The 22063-nt window shown below is 39.2% G+C and overlaps 1 protein-coding gene across 2 annotated transcripts in view; it reads right to left on the bottom strand.

Annotated features, from left to right (window-relative positions):
* Positions 1-21806, bottom strand: part of GULP1 (GULP PTB domain containing engulfment adaptor 1) — a 306541-nt gene extending 284735 nt beyond the window's left edge. Inside the window, exon 1 of one of the 2 annotated variants that reach the window (XM_065931908.1) lies at positions 21296-21806. The gene's annotated coding sequence lies outside the window, so the exon portion shown is untranslated. The remainder of the gene's footprint in view (positions 1-21295) is intronic. The other variant, XM_065931909.1, reaches the window with a different exon arrangement.
* Between the last annotated feature and the right edge of the window lie 257 nt (positions 21807-22063).

Genomic DNA, 22063 nt, shown 5'->3' with positions numbered 1-22063 from the left:
TTTCTCACGGCTACTTAGAGGCTGTCTCCAGAGCTATAGTCCTCTGTAAGATTGTTGCATAAAACCCAAACTCACAACTCTTAGACTGAGCATTTTTCTTTAAGTCACACCTAGGAGAAAATTACAGGAAAATCAACTGGTGCCACTGAATATTGTTATATACCTCTCAGTGATATGTACAAGGTTCATGTCATTATGTTCATTTTACATTCAGGAAAAAAATTCCAGAAATGCTAAATCAACGCCCCAAGATCCCAAAGCTAGTAAATGAAGAAGTCAGAAGCAAGACTACACAGCATGGGAACATCAGGTGAGGGACCAAGTTTATCTGTATCTCAGTAAATCTTCAATAACTCATCTGGAGCCACCATAATATCCCACAGACTAATTTTCACTTCATCTTTTTTTGCAGAGGTTCAGTACATAAGATGTACAGGGGGTCCATAAATAAAAGCCCCAGTGCATTTTTTCCTTTCTTTTTTCTTTGTATATTTCTTTGTTTTCCAAAGTTTAACCAGGGAAAACTTCTTTTAAAAATGTTAGGGAGAAAAAAACATTATCAATAGCTGATTTTGTGAGTCTGTAATTTTAATACTGAAAATTAGTTCCTAAAAGACTTTTCGTGATAGTAGTTTTCACATGCAAATTTTACAAAATACAATGCTTGCTTTAGCCCTTTATAGAAATGATGTATTTTAAATACCAGACCTAAAAAATAGATTCCTCCTTGAGGTCCAAGTTACTTTAAGCCTTATAAGACATCATAAAGAGACTCAAAGATACAGTCCCCTCTTGTAACCAAAGTAAGTTGAGTCCAGGCACATGTGAGTGCTAATGTATTCATCCAAAAATAATGACCTATGTGATCCAGATTTTCAATCTCTAGTAATCATGAACACAGCTACTGAGTTAAAAATGAACAAGTCTCAGGGTGTAAGATAAAGCAAAGGAATAAAGTCTGACACTTGGGCCTCTCTGTTTACAATGTCCTGGTCCTTCCTTCAGGCACCTGTCTACTTGAGAAAAAAGGTTATGTTTCTCACAGAAACCACTGCCAACGATTTATCTTTGATGACTTATTTTCTGTTTATACGTTATCAATCCACAGTGTGTTACGTTTATCCTTAAAAGTAGCACAAATTTAAAATCATGAAATGATATGGCTAAGACCCTTCAAGCTCTTCCTGCCCTGATACAAGTACGCACACATAAACCAGTTCCTGAGGTCTATACAGCACATCACTTGAACAAAAGTCCAATTACAAACTGATATGCGGCCCATGATCCCAGTTGTTCTGTTTTTTAATTTTTATTGAAATATAGTTGATTTGCAATACTGTGCTAGCTTCAGGGGTACAGCAAAGTGATTCAAGTTATATATATATATTGAATATATAAATGTTGGCTTAAAACTCAACATTCAAAAAACAAAGATCATGGTATCTGGTCCCATCACTTCATGGCAAATAGATGGGGAGACAATGGAAACAGTGACAGACTTGATTTTCTTGGGCTCCAAAATCACTGCACATGGTGACTGCAGTCATGAAATTAAAAGACACTTGCTCCTTGAAAGAAAAGCTATGACCAACCTAGACAGTATATTAAAAAGCAGAGATAATACTTTGCCAACAAAGGTCCATCTAGTCAAACCTATGGTTTTTCCAGTGGTAATGTATGGATGTGAGAGTTAGACTATAAAGAAAGCTGAGTGCCAAAGAATTAATGCTTTTGAACTATGGTGTTGGAGAAGACTCTTGAGAGTCCCTTGGACTACAAGGAGATCAAGCCAGTCCATCCTAAAGGAAATCAATTCTGAATATTGATTGGAAGGATTGATACTGAAGCTGAAACTCCAATACTTTGACCGCCTGATGCAAAGGACTGACTCATGGGAAAAGACCCTGATGCTGGGAAAGATTGAAGGCAGGAGAAGGGGATAACAGAGGGTGAGATGGTTGGATGGCATCACTGACTGGATGGACATGAGTTTGAGCAAGCTCCAGGAGTTGGTGATGGACAGGGAAGCCTGGTGTGCTGCAGTCTATAGGATTGCAAAGATTCAGACACAACTGAGCAACTGAATTAAACTGATTCTTTTTATATATTTTATATTTTTCATATATATATATATATATATATATATACATATACATTCTTTTTACATTCTTTTCCATTATAGGTTACTATACGATATTAAGTATAGCTGTCTGTTCTATAGAGTAGATCCTTGTTGGTTATCTATTTTATGTATAGCAGTGTGTGTATTTTAATCACAAACCCCTAGCCAATTCTATTTTTAAAATTAAGGAAATGTCAAATCAGCCAATGAGACTCATTTTTTAAAAATTTTCTTCAGTATTCTTAAACTTGTTTCAACAGTATCTATCAACTGTAAATTTAAGGGAAAAAGTGTTGAGATATATACACTAAAAAGTTGAAAATAGTTTTCTTCTGAATAATTTTAAGATTAAGGATTTCTTATTTGTTTCATATTAATATTTTGTACTATAAATTTTCTTCCACCATATTTCATTTATTTATATAGTCTTTTAATTTTAAAAGGAGAATATATGTATCTCAGTTCAAATTACACACTGCTTTAAGCTAATGGGGTTTGATAACTATCTTTGGTGTTGTGTTTGGATTTCTTTTCCTCTTTGCATGTATATCTAGGAGGAGTTAAGCATCAGTATCAGTTCTCATTTCAATCCCCAAAAGGGGCAATGCCCAAAAATGTTCAAACTACTGCACAACAGCACTCATTTCACACACTAGCAAAGTAATGCACAAACTCCTTCACCCTAAGCTTCAACAGCACATGAACTGAGAATTTCCAGATGTACAAGCTGGATTTAGAAAAGGCAGAGGAACCAGAGATCAACTTGCCACCATCTGCTGGATCATCTAAAAAGCAAGAGAATTCCAGAAAAACATCTACTTCTGCTTCATTGACCATCCTAAAGTCTTTGAATGTGAATCACAACAAATTGGAAAATTCTTTAAACAGATGGGGAATTCTTAAACAGAGGGAAATACCAGACCACCTTCCTATCTCCTAAGAAACCTGTATCCAGGTCAAGAAGCAACAGTTAGAACTGGACATTGAACAATGAACTGGTTCCATATTGGGAAAGGAGTATGTCAAGGCTGTATATTGTCATCCTTCTTATTTAACTTCTCTGCAGAGTACATCATATGAAATGCTGGGCTGGATGAATCACAAGCTGAAATCAAGATTGCTGGGAGAAATACCAATAATCTCAGATATGCAGATGTACTACCCTAATGGCAGAAATCAAAGAGGAGACTAAAGAGCTCCTTGATGAGGGTAAAAGAAGAGAGTGAAAAAGTTGGCTTAAAACTCAACATTCAAAAAAGTAAGATCATGACATCCGGTTCCATCACTTCATGGCAAATAGATGCAGGGAAAAATGGAAACAGTGGCAGATTTTATTTTCTTGGGTCCAGAATCACTGTGGATGGTGACTGCAGCCATGGAATTAAAAAATGCTTGCTCCTTGGAAGAAAAGCTATGACAAATCTAGACAATGTATTAAAAAGCAGGGACATCACTTGGCTGACATATGTGTCAAAGCTAGGTTTTTTCCACCAGTCATGTATGGATGAGCGAGTTGGACCATAAGGAAGACTGAGCGCTGAAGAATGAATGCTTTCAAATTGTAGTGCTAGAGAAGACTCCTGAGAGTCCCTTGGACAGCAAGGGGATCAAACCAGTCAATCCTAAAGGAAATCAGCCTTTAATATTCTTTGCAAGGACTGATGCAGATGCTGAAGCTCCAACACTTTGACTACCTGATGGGAAGAGCTGACTCATTGGAAAAGACCCTGATGCTGGGAAAGATTGAAGGCAAGAGGAGAAGGGAGTGACAGAGGATGAGATGGTTGGATGGCATCACTAACAATGGACATGAGTTTGAGCAAGCTCTGGGAAATAGTGAAGGACAGGGAAACCTGGTATGCTACAGTCCTTGGGTCAGAAAATAGTCAGACATGACTTAGCTACTGAACAACAAAAGCATCAACCAGGAATCTAGGTAATCAGGTTTCCAAAGGCATCGAACTCTCACCAGTAACAACTACCAAAGCTGCCCTTATCCCTCAGCGGGACTCTCACCACTCTATTGCACATTTCCGCAACTCACAGGGTGCTTAAGATTCACTATTTCCCACCCTACTATCCTCCCTTGTCCACTGTTTGCCAGCTCTGGAAACTTAAACAAGTTTCTTAATCATTTACACATCATAAAAGAAATAGCATAATGCCTAGGACATAGTGATCACTCTGTAAATAAATGCTTATTTGTAGGGAAGGAAAAATATTTTTTTGCTCTACCCTCAACTGAGACTCACTATAAGAAGAGACAGATGTGGATTCCTCAGTGTGTATGCCTAGAAGTGGTATTGCTGGGTCATATGGCAGTTCTATTTCCAGTTTTTTAAGGAGTCTCCACACTGTTTTCCATAGTGGCTGTACTAGTTTGCATTCCCACCAACAGTGTAAGAGGGTTCCCTTTTCTCCACACCCTCTCCAGCATTTATTGCTTGTAGACTTTTGGATAGCAGCCATCCTGACTGGCGTGTAATGGTACCTCATTGTGGTTTTGATTTGCATTTCTCTGAGGAATCCAGATCTGAAAGAGACACGTGCACCCCAATGTTCATCGCAGCACTGTTTATAATAGCCAGGACATGGAAGCAACCCAGATGCCCATCAGCAGATGAATGGATAAGGAAGCTGTGGTACATATACACCATGGAATATTACTCAGCCGTTAAAAAGAATTCATTTGAATCAGTTCTAATGAGATGGATGAAACTGGAGCCCATTATACAGAGTGAAGTAAGCCAGAAAGATAAAGAACATTACAGTATACTAACACATATATACGGAATTTAGATAGATGGTGGCGATAACCCTATATGCAAAACAGAAAAAGAGACACAGAAGTACAGAACAGACTTTTGAACTCTAGGGGAGAACGTGAGGGTGGGATGTTTTGAAAGAACAGCATGTATATTATCTATGGTGAAACGGACCACCAGCCCAGGTGGGATACATGAGTCAGGTGCTCGGGCCTGGTGCACTGGGGGGACCCTGAGGAGTCGGGTGGAGAGGGAGGTGGGAGGGGGGATCAGGATGGGGAATACGTGTAACTATATAGCTGATTCATGTCAATGTATGACAAAACCCACTGAAATGTTGTAAAGTGATTGGCCTCCAACTAATAAAATAATATTAAAAAAAAAAAAAAAAAGAAGAGACAGATGAACAAGAGAATAGCATACCAATATATTTAAGTTTTGAGTGACATGGTAGTCTTGATAAAGAAATGAAGATCCAAAGAATGATTAAACCTGAACATTTTTTGTGCTAGGTTTGAAGAAAAGTTACAGATCTTGGAAAGATATGATAGTATGATAGAATAAAGAGAATGAGCTAGGCATTGTAAGCCAGGAATATTCAGATTCCTCTCTCTGTCCCTTTGTTTTCAGAGCTAAGGATGTTCCTTTCCTCCTAGGACAGACAGGGCACCTCTCACAGGATTTTATGACCTGGCTCAGGAGCAGGTCAGAAAGTCCTTCCTTCCCATGTCATTTCTCAAATTCCTTCAGGTTGAAATATTCAATATGCTAAGGTGCTATATTTTGAGGTAGTGTGTCCTGTACCCTGTCATATGCTTGTTACGTCTCTCATTCAAAAAATCATCTTTGATGTGGATTCACAGGTATAAGAAAGCAGGCTGAGAAGAATTCACATGCCATGAAGATCCTAATAGAGAGGGACAATGATGGGGAGGGGGAGGGGGGGCACAACTATTTTCACTGCATTTTATTATTTTAGCACTAGTGAGAGCTGGAATTTGAATTATCTGAATACTTATCCCCGTCCTCATTTTATATCTGTTGTGAGCCAATTTATACTTTCTACTAAAATTCCCAAAGTAGAGAAGCAGAGTCCCTTTATTATAGTTTCCATAAAGTGAAAGTGAAGTCATTCAGTCATGTCCAACTCTACAACTCCATGTACTGTAGCCCACCAGGCTCCTCCATTCATGGAATTTTTCAAGCAACAGTACTGCAGTGGGTTATCGATTCCTTCTCCAGGGGCTCTTCCTGACCCAGGGATCCAACCCGGTCTCCCGCATTGCGGGCAGAGGCTTTACCACTTGAGCCACCAGGTAAGCTCCAACTAAGAAGTATCTATTCACATTCAAAAATCCACAAGAATGTGGCTCCCTTTTAAATCAGGAAAAGGTCACCAGAGGGCACCCCGATTCTGGGCAAACGGATACCCCAGGCCACTCCCTGGACAACTTCTAAAAGAACAATAATCCTCTGAGAATTGAAGCTTTTTGTATTCTCTTCTCTTGCCCAATTTTGAAAGAAGGTCATGATTTCATAGAGCAAGTATTTCAAGTATGTTTCCTGCACTTTTATGCAAAAAAAACTAATATGCACATCTCAATCACAGTAATTAGGAGGTCTTTTAACTTTGGAAGTCTCCGAGGTAACTTCTTCTAAGGTCTCTCAATTTCCTTTAGTATTCAAATTACTGATTGTCCATTTCCCTCCCACCCAATCTCCACACTTTGAACATCCACACTAACACAGCATACAATAGCCTTGCTCTTTCTTGGCCAATGAATCATCCCCCACTCTGCCTTACCGCGGCTTTTCAACATCTATATTTCCTCCTTCAGTTTCCCCACTGTTCTTGTTCGTCTCCACTACCAACACAATCTTTAGCTTTCTGTTTCTCACACTCCCTCATTTCCAACAAATCTGCCCACTGTAACACTTTCCTATTCTGAGCCTTTTAGATTATTCCTGGTTTTGCTTGCCTCCATCTCCTCCTGTTAAGCTACTGGTTAACCATTTCTCATAAGGACAGCAATAATACTCTAAAATATATCTCACTCCTGCTTTTGTCAATTCTCTGGGTAATTCCTATCATCTTCAGAGCAAGAAGACAAAGACCCAGCTATATCTCCATACTTTGACACAATTAATTACAAAAAAACCAATGTGCAGATGGTAAATTTAAATCATCAAAAAAATCTAACTCAAGAACAGGGTGGCAGAAAGTAAATTGCTTATGGTTCCAGTGAACCAAAGCTTTATAACACGAGCTCTGACAAAAAAGAGTATTATATGTCTGCAATGCTTTTTACCTCTGTGAATGGATCTGCACTACACAATTTTCTTAATTTCATTCCCATTGGCTTTATCTTTTATATTTAAATTACGTTAGATTTATCAAAACTCCAAGCTTGAAACTACTCAAACAAGGCACTGAGATTCCTTCAATGTTTCCTAAGGTACATTGAATGTTTCCAATGCAATTAAGACACCAAATAACCAAATAAACAGTAATGTGATCTTATGGATTAGATTTTGAATTTTTATTTCAAGCCATTTATTGAATAATGATTCTGATTTATATGTAGAATACATTCATCCCAGAATAACTTTAGCTAAAATGATTAATACAGTTACTGTATTAAAAACATAATAGAATTTGGTGAAGTGAGTAATAAAATATCTGTATAGAGTAATAGCACTAATCACATCCAAAGTTTACAAAACCCAAGTAGTCTATAAGTTTTCTTTAATTATATATATTGTTTTTTCTAAAATGTTTATTTCAAATGAAGATACCACTTAATAACTATTCTAATTAAGATATTTTCTCATTTAAGAAACTGAAAGTTTGTGCTAGATAAAGGCTCCTTGCAAGCCTCAAAAAAAAAAAAAAAAAAGAAAGAAAGAAAAAAAACTGAAAGGTCTAGTTCAAATTGGTTTGAAAAATAAATTCCTTCTCTTACACGTCAGTAAATCCAGAAATACAGTAGCTTGGTTCAGGCACCCAACAATGCCATCAAGTATCCAGGTTCTTTACATTTATTCTTTCATCATGGATTCATTTATTTTGTCCTCAAGCTAGATCTCCTCATGGACAAAAGATGATCTCCCATTGCAATCTCAAGCATCTATTCCAGAACAGGACAAATATCAGGAGCTGAGATGTGCCATCTCATCCAATGTCTCCTTCACCTCCCTCCAGTTCTGTTATTTCAGACAATTGATTCTGTCTGGGACAAGGAACAAGTGCCCTCTCCACAACCAATCACTGACAAGGGGAATAGAAACACTGTAACTATTAGATCAGCCTAATCCAAATTTCACTTTTTTTAGAAATGAACTGCTTTCCCCTGGAAGCAGGAGATAGATGGTCCCCAGGCCAAGCAGCTGGAGTTTATTCCATAAGGACCAATACTCCAAAATGAAGATAGGGGAGGCTGTGTCCTGCACAGATAAAAGATAAGAGACCATATATTCCTCATTGTCTAAGTCAAGGAGACCTTCCCAACTGAAAAGTTTCTTGGAGGTCAAAAGGTAAGCGATGTCTAGGTACCCATAGGTCTTTACAGTGGAATCTATATAGCTAAGAGATAAGCTCAGGGCTGGTGCACTGGGAAGACCCAGAGGGATGGGATGGGGAGGGAGGTGGGAGGGGGGATTGGAATGGAGAACACATGTAAATCCATGACTGATTCATGTCAGTGTATGGCAAAAAACCACTACAATATTGTAAAGTAATTAGCCTCCAACTAATAAAAATAAATGAAAAAGAGAGAGAGAGAGAGAGAGAGAGAGAGATAAGCACGCACACAGGAGGGGTTCTGCTATGTACCAAGTATGGGCTCAGAACCAGGGAAGCCAAAATGATTGACCAAAGGAAACCCAGAAGAAATGCCCCACATAAGTGATTTAAACTATCACAAGGGCATGGTTCTCTCCCTGAATCCGCCCATGTGTCTATCCACATAACTGTATTCTTTTTTCTCCTAACAAGCACTTTTACTTGTTTCACTAGTTTCCATCTTTGTGAGAATTCTTTTCTGCAAAGTTGAAGGGCCAGGGCCTTGTCAATGACCAGTAGTCTACTGGCTAGGATTCAGTGCTTTCACTGCCACAACTCAACATCAATCTCTGGCCAGGAACCAAAACCCTGCTTCAAGCCACGGCAGGCTGAGGCCATCCGAGGTTACCCTGAGTTGTGTGGGGAGTAGTGGACATCTGAATATCACCAGAGTTCTATGAACAAAGAGGAATAAAGAAATCACTTGAATAAACAACAAATAACAAGGACTGTGATGTGACTCTTAAAAGTGAAATATGCTTCTTACGAATCGATGTACACGAATTGGAAAGAAGTAACTTCAGGTAGGACTCTCCAGGAGGCACTAGTGGTAAACAATCCGCCTACCAATGCAGGAAATGCAAGAGACAGGTATTCGATCCTTAGGTCAGAAAGATCCGCTGCAGGAGGAAAGGGCAACTCACTCTAGTATTCTTGTCTGGAAAATTCCACAGACAGAGAAGCCTGGTGGGTTTTGCAACCACGAAGTTACAAAGAGTTGGACATGACTGAGCATGCATACATAGAAAGTCACACCTGGCTTAAGTTATTCAGTGTCATTCAGAGAGAACAAGGAGGTCCAACAGGGAAGGTATACAAATAAATGCCAATGATGGTTGATGCTTGTCATTAGAGAGACAAAGTGAAGCCAAAAACAAGAAAAAAACAAAGACAATTTTCATTCATTGTGATCTTGAAGCTACTGTCAACTTTCAAGTACAGAATTATTACCTTGCACCCATCCCTTGGAATGTTAAGGTGGTCCAGATCAACAAAAATTAGACTAATTTATAACCATAAAGACCTACACAGTATTATGTCAAATTAATAACGTTAAGGAAATTTCTTTTGTCATATATTCCAAAAAATAAAATTGAGTCAACAGTTTCAATTACATCAAATATTAGTAAAACAAGAAACTAATTTTAAAAAGAATTGTCAAGCCAAACAAAAAGAAGAAAGGGAACATACAGAAATAAATTACATCATTGATGTTTTAATCATATATCTCCTTCATAACACCATAATTTGCTATACTTTTATGTATTATGTATTCTTATTTTCCAAAATTCTTGGTATGCATTAAATTTCTCATCAATAATGGTCATGACAAACGCACATCATATAACTAAATATACAACTTTAAGTAACTCAGTGATGCATAGAAAAAATCAAGTTTCCATATGTAAACAAATTATTTTTTCCTTAGTTTTCACAGGAAATCAACAATACTGGCATGGTTATTTCTTACTAAACAGGAGATAGAAAAATCTGTCTCACATATCTATTCTCTCTTGCAAAACATATTTACTCTCTCCTGCAATTTAAGATGAACCTGAGGAGACAACACATTTATGTATGAAAAATAAACCCATACAAGACAAAATTCCCAGCCAAATCCTTCCAAAAGTAGTTAATGCTATAATGTGAAAAAACTAAATCTGTTTTTTAATATACATATTCTAAAAAAAAATGAAATGCTTCTTTGAACTGTGTCACTAAGTAAGATAACCAAAAACTGCACACATGCTTCTTGAATAAAGCAAATTACCTACAAAATGTGCATTATTTTTCAGATAGTAACTTTCAAAAACAATTTAGGACACCTCTGTACATCTACACACTATCAGATAAAACTCAGTTGCATGCAGGAGTGCTAAATCACTTCAGTCGTGTCCAACTCTTTGCAACCCCATGGACTGTAGCCCACCAGGGTCTTCTGGCCATGGGATTCTCCTGGCAAGAATACTGGAGTGGGTTGCCATGCCCTCCCCCAGGGAATCATCCCAACCCAGGGAATAAATGCACATCTCTTATGTCTCCTGTATTGGCAGGCAAGTTCTTTACCAATAGCACCACCTGGGAAGCCCAAGACTGAGTTAAGTAACTTCAATTTCTTTTATTCTCATTAAATGACAGCTAAACCCACTGGCAGTTCTTTAGAAAACAGTATAAGTTTCTAGAGGTTCTGAACCTTGTGCCATGAATCCATTTAGCAATCTAATAAAGTCTATGGACCCCTTTTCAAAAACTCTATTTAAATGTACAAAATAATGTATAAATTATGTAAAAGAACAGATTTATTATGGTATAGTAATTAAAGAATATTAAAAACAGTTTGACATATAGCCACATGTCTATAGATATATCCATATATAAAAATAATACCTAGAAGCAGGTGCAATTATTATTATAATTTTAAGCTGGTCATAAACACAAAAATATTTCAAAAATGTGCAGAGTAATGAGACACGACAATAAATATGTGCATCTTCTAGAAATTTACAGGTAGCTAAGATTGTTTGTGGGCTTCCCTTGTGGTTCAGCAGGTAAAGAATCTGCCTAGTATGTGAGAGACCTGGGTTCAAACACTGGGTTGGGAAGATCCCCTGGAGAAGGGAAAGGCTACCCACTCCAGTATTCTGGCCTGGAGAATTCCATGGACTGTATAGTCCATGGGGCTGCAAAGAGTCGGACATGACTAAGCGATTTTCACTAAGACTGTTTGTGTGTGCGATTCCCTGCCTTCAGTATCCTAAATCTCAGTGAGATATTCATTAGAGTAATAATGCTATTGTTTTATATCCAAGTCCATGTACCACCCCACCCCATCCCACCCCTGCCCCCAGAGTGTGAAATGGAGCACACACTCAACTTCTTATGACTCCAATCACATGTTAGTTAGACCTGGCAAAATAAAAAAAGATAGCAGGGTGTTTTTATTTTTTTTAAGATAATTAATCCAAAGTTCTTAAACTCCCATATGCAATTACTAATAATTATGGTCATCAACATGAAGACAAAAAGGAGGAACATCTCCAAAGTTCTGAGACTGCTTGCTCTGTTAATCCATTCACATGGTTCTAGACCTCCTTGTCTTTACTGTCTTGAATTGTCTTTATTCATTGCTCGCTAACTCATCCTCATCCTTTGCCCAGGAATCACCTCCATACTTTCTTTACATACACTGCTTTCCCTCATGCTGATGGATAATCTCCACTCCCTACTTCTTCAACATTCTCTCCACTGTAACACAGAATTATATGGAAACAGCAAGTTCTATTTAAGTCTATTTAATTGGATATAGGTCTCTATCACCTACTACTAAAAGAACATAACTGCCAAGAGAAATTAGTGATCAACACATTAAATTCAACAAGATCATATGAAAATACTTTTATTGGTCAACTCAAAGATTAAACCTAGCTACATTTTTCAAAACAAGAAGGGAGTGGGCAAAGATTGCAAATTTCTATTAAGATTTAGGAGAAAGTCAGTATCTCATCGAATAAGGAAGTCCTAAAGATTTCTGTTTCAGTCACTCAGTCACATCTGACTCTTTGGGACCCCATGGATTGCAGCACGCCAGGCTTCCCTATCCTTTACCATCTCCCAGAGCTTGCTCAAACTCATGTCCATTGAGTCAGTGATACCATCCAACCATCTCATCCTCTGTCATCCCCTTCTCCTCCTGCCTTCAATCTTTTCCAGCATCAGGGTCTTTTCTAATGAGTTGGCTCTTCACGTCAGGTGACCAAAGTACTGGAGCTTCAGTTTCAGCATCAGTACTTCCAAAAAATATTCAGAATTGATATCTTTTAGGATTGACTGGTTTGATGTCCTTGAAGTCCAAGGGACTCTCAAGAGTCTTCTCCAAAGGATCAATTCTTCAGTGTTTAGCCTTCTTTATGGTCCAACTCTCACATCCATACATGACCACTGGAAAAACATAGCTTTGACTATAGGGACCTTCATGGGCAAAGTAATGTCTCTGCTTTTTAATATGTTGTCTAGATTGGTCATAGCTTTTCTTCCAAGGAGCAAGTGTCTTTTAATTTGATGACTGTAGTCACCATCTGCAGTGATTTTGGAACCCCCCAAAATAAAGATTTATTATAACATTGTTTTTCAAGGCCTCATCTGCACAACTTGAGGAAATTTCATTTTTCCAAATTAATCAAAATGTCCTAATCAACCTAATTTAAGCAATTAAGTCTATGATAATTCAGATCTTATAAATTTAGTAGTAGTTCTTCTTTTAAAACAAAGACAATGTTTGCAATATAATAAATCTTAATTTTTTGCCATTAAGAATTTTAAAGTCTTTCTCCTAGATATCCAGAGTTACAATGATGTATTAAAATAGAAATAATAGTTCACAGAATTTCAAAACAATACCTACTCTTATTATAAAGCATTGTGACTTTATAGATGTGAAATTTCAGTAGACTTTTGCCATTTCAGATGGCATTTAGGTAATTTCGAATACAATTCATTTACTCAAATGTTACTCTTAACAATTCTCTCAAATTGTATTTTGCTAAACTACACTGCATAAGTACCTTCTTACTCAATTACTATATGCAGCATAGATAAACCGCTTTGAAATTAACTCACTTATACCAATTGTTCTTTACAATAAGCCAAATTTCTCTGCATTTATGTGTACTACCAGTGATGATCAACACTTAAGGACATTGCTACAATTATAATAATGCACATCTTCAAGGAAGTAGTAGGAAAGTTCTACATCAGACAAAATTCTGTATTTTTTTGGAGTTCTTCAAAGGCAGACAAAAATTAAATAGATTATGAGAATCCCATGCACAGTGGGTTTAAAAAAACTTTACAAAGTACTCTGTCTTCTTAAATAAGACTCCTATCAGACTTACCAAGCTGTGTTTTAACTCACCCAAATGGAGATCTGGGTAAATTAACCTATTTGCTGCTAAAATTTTACTGGCACTCTTGATGGTTATAAATAGCTATAGGAGAAACCAAGAGGCTAAAATCAAGTTCATTCTCTTATATCAACTTTTTTTTTTTTTAAACTGGAGGCTAATTACTTTACAATATTATAATGGGTTTTGCCATTAATTCATATTAATCAGCCATGGGTACACATGTGTCCCCCATTCTGAATCCCCCTCCCACCCCCCTCCCCATCCCATCCCTCAGGGTCATCCCAGTGCACCAGCCCTGAGCACCCTGTCTCATGCATTGAACCTGGACTGGGGATCTATTTCACATACGATAACATACATGTCTCAATGCTATTCTCTCAAATCAGCCCACCCTCGCCTTCTCCCACAGAGTCCAACAGTCTGTTCTTTACATATGTGTCTCTTTTGCTGTCTCAAATATAGGGTCATTGTTACCATCATTCTAAATTCCATATATATGCGTTAATATACTATATTGGTGCTTTGCTTTCTGACTTACTTCACTCTGTTTAATAGGCTTCAGTTTCATCCACCTCATTAGAACTGATTCAAATGCATTCTTTTTAATAACTGAGTAATATTCCAGTGTGTATATGTACCACAGCTTTCTTATCCATCCGTCTGCCTATGGACATCTAGGTTGCTTCCTGGCTATTATAAAAAGTGCTGCGATGAACATTGGGGTACACATGTCTCTTTCAATTCTGGTTTCCTTGGTGTGTATGCCCAGCAGTGGGATTGCTGGGTCGTATGGCAGTTCTATTTCCAGTTTTTGAAGGAATCGCCACACTGTTCTCCATAGTGGCTGTACTAGTTTGCATTCCCACCAACAGTGTAAGAGGGTTCCCTTTTCTCCACACCCTCTCCAGCATTTGTTCATAGACTTTTTGATAGCAGCTATTCTGATTGGTGTGAGATGGTACCTCATGGTGGTTTTGATTTGCATTTCTCTGATAATGAGCAATGTTGAGCATTTTTTCATGTGCTTGTTAGCCATCTGTATGTCTTCTTTGGAGAAATGTCTGTTTAGTTCTTTCGTCCATTTTTTTATTGGATCATTTATTTTTCTGTACTTGAGCTGCAGGAGCTGCTTGTATATTTTTGAGATTAATTCTTTGTTGCTTCGTTTGCTATTATTTTCTCCCATTCTGAAGGCTGCCTTTTCACCTTGCTTATAGTTTCCTTTGTTGTGCAAAAGCTTTTAAGTTTCATTAGATCCCATTTGTTAATTTTTGCTTTTATTTCCATTACTCTGGGAGGTGGGTCATAAAGAATCCTGCTATGATTTGTCAGAGAGTGTTTTGTTTTGCCTGTGTTCTCCTCTAGGAGTTTTATGGTTTCTGTTCTTACATTTAGATCTTTAATCCATTTTGAGTTTATTTTTGTGTATGGTGTTAGAAAGTGTTCTAGTTTTATTCTTTCACAAGTGGTTGACCAGTTTTCCCAGCACCACTTGTTAAAAGAGATTGTCTTTTCTCAATTGTATATTCTTGCCTCCTTTGTCTAAGATAAAGTGTCCATAGGTGTGTGGATTTATCTCTGGGCTTTCTATTCTGTTCCATTGATCTATGGTTCTGTCTTTGTGCCAGTACCATACTGTCTTGATGATTTTTGTTTTGTAGTATAGCCTGAAGTCAGGCAGGTTGATTCCTCCAGCTCCATTCTTCTTTCTCGAGATTGCTTTGGCTATTCAAGGTTTTTTGTAACTCCATACAAATTGTGAAATTACTTGTTCTAATTCTCTGAAAAATACCATTGGTAGCTTGATAGGGATTGCATTGAATCTATAGATTGCTTTGGATAGTATACTCATTTTCACTATATTGATATATCAACTTTTAATTACCCGAATTGGAGATCTGCTACCACAGCACAGATGGTTCTGTCTGCTTTTCAGCTAAAATGCTGTCTAAACACACTATTGCTTCATTCAAATACAAAGTGAGAAGTAGAGCTTAGTTATCATTTGATGAAACATTACATAACTATTTTAAAAGGCTATATACCCAGTCCTGACTGATTCCTTTTGTAGGTTACTTGTGCTCTGTATTTTCTTCTACCAAACCTCTCAGCTACCTGTGTTTTGGTCATTTAAATGGCTATCATCACTTCTACAAGAGAATGGATTAAAGACTAAACCCAAATCATTCAATATGCTCTTGGTTAATAGATCTGTCAAAGTTTAAGTCCCCTGAAATTCCTGGAGGACTTGTGGTTGAAGTTTCAGGTAACAGGTCAACTATAACATCGGATAATCAAAAGAAAAAGCTATACAATACAAGGAAAACACTACATTTACACACAATTCTCACTTCACAGAACCTTATAAATTTAACAGTAGTAGTCATCTTTCAAGAAGTGGATTTACCTTCTGACAGTGGTTAACTGGACGTTTGCCTGTATTCTAAAGAAAAGCAGAAAATACTTCGATGATTATGTCACCACCAGAACCATTAACCAAGAATGAAGATACCAGATCTTTCCCACCAATTTTCTTAACCTTTACGGGTATAAATAAAAGTCTGAAAACCCCTTTAAAATTTGGGGCAAAAAATCAAGTATCTTTATTTAGATTTATCTGGAAAAGATTTTAAATTAATGGATAAAATTAATTTAGAAATATCAATTAGTTGAAGTCATTTTCTCCTATGAAAAATTATACCTAGCACAAATAGAGAAACATCAAAGAATACATATGGTCTATAATTCTATGTACACATATATACATATCCATATAAGCATATATATGGAGGAGGGATATCCAAGTCTTGGAGGTTTCTAGTATATAATCTGAATCTCTTCTTCGGAAGGCATGTGATGAGGATTATATGTAGGTATATTTATATAAGGCTAAGAGCAAGAAACAAACATGAAATAAAGACTATACTAGACTATAGCTATTACTACCTAGATATTATCTCATAGGTACACTCTGAAAATATACACAATGTTATATAAAACTCTTTTAAAAATTTATATTAATATTTGCAATCACAATTGTTCCATAAATTAATTCATTCATTCATATTGAGAGAGAAAATTAGAGGATTCTTTCCAAAACTAGCCTTAAGTATACAATATTGAATGATGAAACTTATTCCAAATTTACCATAACTATACCATTTTAACAGTAAACATAAAATTTGCACTTATTCTCCTGCACAATATTTGAGTCAACGAACTATCTTCTGAGAAAAACAATCATGCACTATATGTATCATTAGAGTGGTTGGAAACATTTTCTTAAAATAAAACAAACACAAAACTAGCAAATCACAGAACCTAAAAAGAGTATAACAACTGTTTTCTAAGCCTAACTCTGGAATAATGACTTAGAGCCATTATCTTTAAAAAATAAAGGGTTGATTTCAATTTCATATCCTCACTGGAAGCAAAGCAATTTCTCTGCTCAAAGTTTATACTATTTTTCCTCTTTCAATTTGAATATGTTTCAGCTCCCATAGGAACAAGCTTAAGTTTCCTGAACTTTAAATCCATTAAGACAAATACTATTAGATCCACCAGCCTCTAATGCGTTTAGAGACCAGGGCTCACAGCAATCAGGTCCTGTAACGACTTTTGAATTCCTTATTATATTTGAATAAAATAACTTTTTTTGTTCTTCAAAGGTTATAGAAAACAAATTTCAGTTTTTCAGAATGAACCACAAAGTACTGTGCTAAGTAGAATTTAAATTTTAAGTTATCTAATATTCAGCAATGGTGAATAAGATTTTTAAGACTTTAAAATCAAAAGCAAAACTGGATATTTTACATTAAAATTACCCTATCACATCCTTGAACAGTCATTCATTCTGTGATTATTCAAGAAAAGTATCTGCTGTGTTAATATGATCATAAATCCAACTAAAATTTTCCTTATACTCCCACTTTTTACAGATTCACTTTTAATGATAAGGTTTCCTCAGTGGCTGGGCAGTAAAGAATCCACCTGCAATGCAGGAGACACATGTTCTATTCCTGGGTTGGGAAGATCCTCTAGAGGAGGGCATGGCAATCCACTCCAGTATTCTTGCTGTGGAAAAAATCCCATGGACAGAGGAGCCTGGCAGGTTACAGTCCATAGGGTCGGAAAGAGTCAGACATGAGTGAAGCAAGGAGCACTGCAGGGCACTAAGTCTAAAAATAAAAGTTATGATTAAGCATTTTACCGATAGATCTTATCCTTTACCCAATGTATTCTGTTTTATTTCTCTAATACAAGGACCTGTTCACCTGGAAAATAGTTTTTACACATCTAAGAATACATCAACTATAAAAATAGAAGGTTTACTTTACTAATTAATAAATCAAACTAAAAATTAAATATCTCATAATTATTATACATGTATCAATAGTTTAAAAGTTCATACATTATGGACAGCAATATAGATAATACATTATATGTTTGTAAAATGTTCAAGTAAAATAACCTTCACAAATCACAGTGCTGCGAAGTTCAGGGCTGGGATTTGAATTCAAGCCTGATGTTTCCTCAGACATGAAAGTACACAACAAATATTGGTTGAATCAGTTAATGAATGGCTCCTAAATCTACCCTCTAGTTTTTTAAGGAAACTATTGTGACTATTGGGAAAAGAAAGTTAGTTTATAGATCATAAACGTATCTCAGTCTCTCAAGTGTTGTTTCCGAGAAGGGAGCCAAATTCTGCAAATATGTTTGGTAATTTCTCATAAAAGCAAAATTGAGCTGGTCTTAAAAAAATAACTGGTCCTTGAGTAAAAATATAAACCAAAATAAAAAGTAAATGAATTTGCTGATTGTTCTTTTCTGTTTGAGAGAATGACTCAGCTTTTGCCATAAGGAAATTTCAGCCAATATTCTTTAAAAATAAAATTTATGGTTAAACTACAACTATGATTAAAATGCAAACTAGCCATTTTTACAAATTAAACACAGATATGTCACTATTACATATGCAATTTAGATATAAATTTTCCAATTTATCCCTATATACCTCAGCTGAATCAACCAAGACAGAAGCCCTATGACCTTTATGCTTAAATATCTATTAACATAATTTCATCTCTTTAATGCTCACTATAAGCTTCTAACTATGTAAAGGAAATTTCTTTACTTTGCAAGTGGAAAAACTGAAATCATAGACAGGGAAAACACTTTGCCAAGGGTGATTCATAAAGTCAATCTCAGAGAGCAGGCTGATATCCACAATCTCAAACTCACCAACCCAGTGGAAATACAAACCATATCAGCATTTTTTACTGTTCAGCCCCCCCCAAAATCACAACAGTAGACCTACCTTCCTGAAAGAAAAAAAAAAGTAGAGAAAACATGAACAATTTTAACACAAAAAAGAAAGGTCCTAATTACAGATAAGAATCTTCAGTTCCCAGCTAGTCTGAAACTTGGCAGCAGCAGGGCCTTATCTATTGGGCCAATGTGTGAAATACTGAGATCACACCAACTTCTACTCCTTCAGGTGAAAGAGCAAGATCTATTATTGAGATCACTTTTGACAAACACAAGGAAGACATTTAGAGCCATTTTCCACTTCAATTTCATGGCCTAATTCTGTGCTATTTGAGAATACCTAATTGATTATTTGATTTAGGTGGAAAACATCTGCTCAAAACCCAAGTCTTCGGTTCTCACTGGCTATGAAAACAAAGAACGTCAAGGTCAAGGGCTTGAAGTTGCAGCAAGCCTAGTCCAAGTTGGGGAGAGAAATAGCAACAAAATGTAGGTATCCCCAAAGTGTATGATCAGCACAGAAAGCATCAGGTCCCCAGCTATTCCACCACACCACTGAGAGGGACAATGGTCAGACTTTCCTCCTAGAGCACTTCTTTCACTCTCCTCTGTCACATCCCACTGCACTCTCTGCTTAGTTTATTTTATTTTTTGGCCAGGAAGACTGATCTTAGTCACCTAAAAGTTCTCACTGCAAAAGAAACCCCTTGTTTAAACTCAAGTACAACCAACAGCTCCTTTCCAATTATCCCCTGCAACTTCCCCAGTCCCTTTTATGCCTGGCTACTGAGCTCAGTCTAGTTTGGCTGCCTGCCAGCTTCCTCTCTTCTTTCCTTGTCAGTCGTGAAAACTTGGAAAACACTCCTGGACAGCTCAAGCAGACCTTTTAGTTATCCAGTGGGCCAGTACCTTAGCCTGTGTGCTGTTTCCAGCAAGGCTTGCAGTCGCCAGCGACTGCACTCTCCCAACTGGGTTTTCTAGCAAGGCTACTTGTTTATACGGTGGAAGGGGGGAAAGAATGGCACAAAAGGGGGCGATTTGCAAATCTGAAAAATGTCCAACTCCTTGTCTGAGTTTCCTACCTCCTTACACTCAGTCTATCTCATTACTGCCCTCCTTTTAGCAACTTACCACCCATTTGACATCAAAGACAAAATCATCCCTATCAGGGTCTCCCTGTAGTCCCAGAAATTAACAAGGGGAGTCACAACAGGAAACTCTCCAAAAACTTTTATTCTCAAGTGCTGATGTAAGATTAAAAAAAAAAAAAGCAGGTCCCAAAATAAATGTATTAAATCCTTCCTAATTGCATTACTCTTTGTCAAACTTGCAGACTGAAACTGAGCATGTAAATTTGATTGCCAGTGAAAGGAAAGCTGGAGCAATTGGGAAAAACTGAGGACACAGGAAGAGATACCGTGACTGATACCCCGCACTTACTCGGGGTTTGCCCCAGGTACTAAGTGCACCCGCCAAGCCCAACGCCAGCTAGCTACCTCTCCCTTACTCTACCCTGGCAGGCTAGTTCCAGCTGCGGCTTCCAGCTTCCTGTTCAAGTTCCATTCAACATCGTAAACACATTCCAAGAAACCCAGCCTGCCCAGAGTTCCCTCCCGCACAACTCTGAGCTGCGGCCCCGGGAGCCACGGGGAAGAACCGATGGTGCTGGGTCCCGATGCGTGCAGGGAAGCAGCCCCCGAGGTGGTGAACCCCGGCGAGCCAGCTCGGCGCGGGCACCGAGAGCCCAGGGTCTCATCGCCCCGCAGCGCCGCGCGCCGCTCTAAGGTAGAGCCTGCCTGAAGGAACTGCTTGACCCACCCAGTCAAAGGGTAACCGAGTGGGCGCCGCCCCTGAGTTTGGGCCCTCCCAGCCCTGGGCTTTAAAGAATCGGCGGCCCGGCCTCGCAGCTTCGCGCCTCCCCGCCCCCATACCCACACACTCCGCTGGAGCCAACAAAAGGGAGGTTACGCTGGAAGAAGTTTCGCTCCTTGGTCGCCTCGCGGTGACCCGGCGATGACTTGCCTGCTCAGCCCCGTCCGGTCCGCATACTCTCCGCCGTTCGGATCCGCCGGCGTCCCGCCAGCTCCTGCCCACCGGCCCCGGCCCCCCGGGACCAAAGTTACCACAAAGGGCTCCAGGAGTCGGGAGACCGCGGCGTCCCCGACCTCGGAGGCTCTCCGTCACCATCCCGGCAGCACTGCCACGGCAGTCGTCAACAGGTCTCAGCCGCCCTTCTTGCTGAACGACGCCCTGAGCTTTCCGCCGTCCTAATTTTTGCAACCTGCCCCGCGGCGGCACGCAGCGCCGCGCTACCCCTTCCCCGCCACCCGGCCGCGGCTGACCACCGCCCGCCGCCTCTCGGGAGGTCAGTTTCAAAGAGACTGGAGGCTACCTGGCGGGACGCGCGGCTCCCCGGGAAGCCCTCCGGTGAAACCGCGGTCTCTCCGTACCTTCCTGACGGATGCAGTCGGGTCAGGCTCCGGGCAGGGGCGTGGAGAGCCGCGGCGTCCTCGGGGCCGGGCGATCTCCGCTCCGGCACAGCCGGGGCGCCGTCTCCGTGGCCGAGAGGGAAAGTTTCTCTACGTCAACGGCGAGCTGGCCTCGGGACCCTCCGGCTCCCGTCCCCTCCCTCGACGCGCTCGCGGCCCCCTCCCTCCTCTTCCTAATCGGCTGAAGCCGTTACTGGCGCGGGCTGGCGGCTGGGGCTCGAGGCTCGGGACTCCGGGTCGCTCCCGGCTGGGAACGCGGGGCTCCCCCTCTCGGCCAGAAGGAAAGTCTCCCAGACGCGGCTGGCGCACTTGGGGCGGTCTCCTTGGACACTTCCAAACGGGACGCCTGTGTTCCAGCTCGCTGACTTTCTTCAGTCTCCTATGGGCCCACTGGGTGCTGTGGCATCTGCACGAAGGACCAAGGGGCAGAGGAATGTGGAGAAGGCTAGGCCTTACCCAACCCGGGTCTCAGTTGGCACAGAAGCCAAAACCCAGTTCCACCCACCCCCCTCCTCGTCCCCCGCCGCGTTTCCTTTTGAACCTCCTCCCTCAAGAACCGGGTCGCGAGTATTAGCCTTCCCTTATCTCTCTGTGTTTCCGAATACAATTTTAAAACACTTTTGCTGCTTAACAAGGAGGGGGGGGGGGTTAAAAAAAGTGTCAAAAAAGCA

This window comes from Muntiacus reevesi, chromosome 3, assembly GCF_963930625.1.
Source record: "Muntiacus reevesi chromosome 3, mMunRee1.1, whole genome shotgun sequence".
NCBI classification, from domain to species: Eukaryota; Metazoa; Chordata; class Mammalia; order Artiodactyla; family Cervidae; genus Muntiacus; species Muntiacus reevesi.
This window is presented reverse-complemented; position numbering and strand designations above follow the sequence as displayed.